This window comes from Marmota marmota, unplaced genomic scaffold, assembly GCF_001458135.2.
Source record: "Marmota marmota marmota unplaced genomic scaffold, marMar, whole genome shotgun sequence".
Lineage (NCBI taxonomy): Eukaryota > Metazoa > Chordata > Mammalia > Rodentia > Sciuridae > Marmota > Marmota marmota.
The window spans coordinates 2,115,835-2,117,476 of NW_026000327.1; positions in this window are offsets into that span (position 1 = coordinate 2,115,835).

Here is a 1,642-nt window from a genome sequence, read left to right on the forward strand (position 1 = left end):
CTCTGCCCCCCAGAATCTAGCCCGGCAGGGGCACGCTTTGCATTGCGTTTCTAGCTGTTTCTGCCCCTCGTTCCAGTTTCCCCTCCCTGAACTGGTAAAATTAGAAACTGCCATAGTCTAGATTCTGCCTGGCGTCACCCTGAGAAAGTCCTGGCGTGCCTGAAGACGACTTCTTCCTGAGATTGTTCAGAGGGATGCTGAGAGAAGAAACCGGAAAAGGAGTGTGTGTGTGTGTGTGTGTGTGTGTGTGTGTGTGTGCACCCGTGCACCATGCATCGTGATGCTGTTCCCAAACACCCTCAGCACGACTCAGAGACCCCTTTTCGACGCTCACATCCTGTCTGTGATGTCAAATGTCCCCATTGGAGAGGAGCCACCTGCCCCAGGGACCTATTTTGGGAGAGTTGGCTGAGCAAGCACTTGGAGGTTTGACCGCAGAGTCTGCAGGCTCAGCGGGATCCTCCTGAGTAGGAAGGAATCCACTGAGGAGCACCCACCAGCATCAGGACCAAGCATCCCGTGTGTCCTCACGCGAGCTGTGTCCTTGCTAGGTGGACAGAGGCGGAATTCAGTGAGCTAAGGCCTGCCAGTGAATTGCTTTTATTTTATTTAATTTTTTAAAAAATGCATGATTCCTGAGTGATTGTTGTATTGCTCTCTATTTGCAATGTACAGACTCCATAACAGCAGGCAACGTATTTATCCGTCCTATGATTTGATTATTTTTTATTTAATGTAATTTCTTTATTTAATTTTTAGGGGCTGGAAATTCAAGTCCGAGGTGGAGCAGCCCCGTTCAAGTGGGAAGCCAATGCACACGGCTTTACTGGAAGAGAAAAGAGAGAGCGTACAAGCAATTAAGAAAAGATGCGATTGAACTTTGGAAAACAGAGCTCAGTAAAACGTAAGCAATCTGCAAGGAACAGCCCTTAGTGCCTACCTTGAGAGCCATCATTTATAGCAGAAAATAAAGATCCTTCATTACGGTCGAACAACTGCTTCTGATTTCCCCTCTGATTTTTTTTTTTTTTTTTTTAATTTAGATTTCCCCCCAGGCTGAAGGGAACCGAGTACCTACCTAATTCGCCTCAGGAAGACTTTCTTCCTCTGAAACCATCCCTGCCCGCCATACGCCAGTCCCCTTGCAGCATCACAAAGTCTATACTTTTGAGTTGTCTTTGCCCGTCACATGCCCGTGACAGCGCTCAATAAGCATTGGCTTTAATTAACGCCAGCCCGGGTGAGGATCCCCTCCAAGGTACTTTTTTCGGTACACCCGATCTTGGAAAGAGAAATGCAGTCACCACTGAAATCTTATTGTTGTGGAGCCAAACCTGACTTCACCACGATGATCGGGTAGACGCTGACCTCCCTACTCCCCATCCGCAGGAACCTCCTCCCCTCGAAATGTCTTGATTGGTGTGCCCACCTCTGTCTCAGACATCAACTCTTTATTTAGCTGACTCCCTGGACTGCTCCCTCATCCAGTTATCTCAATAATGCCTTTCTTTTCTCCGTGGGGAAAACAAACATTTACAAAGAAATAGGCATTGTGCAGAGGAAGGATGTGACCTTTCGGCGACTTTGATGGACTCCAACCTTAAGCCTCCTGGAACACGGTCCTTCCCCGCCTCCCTGCCAG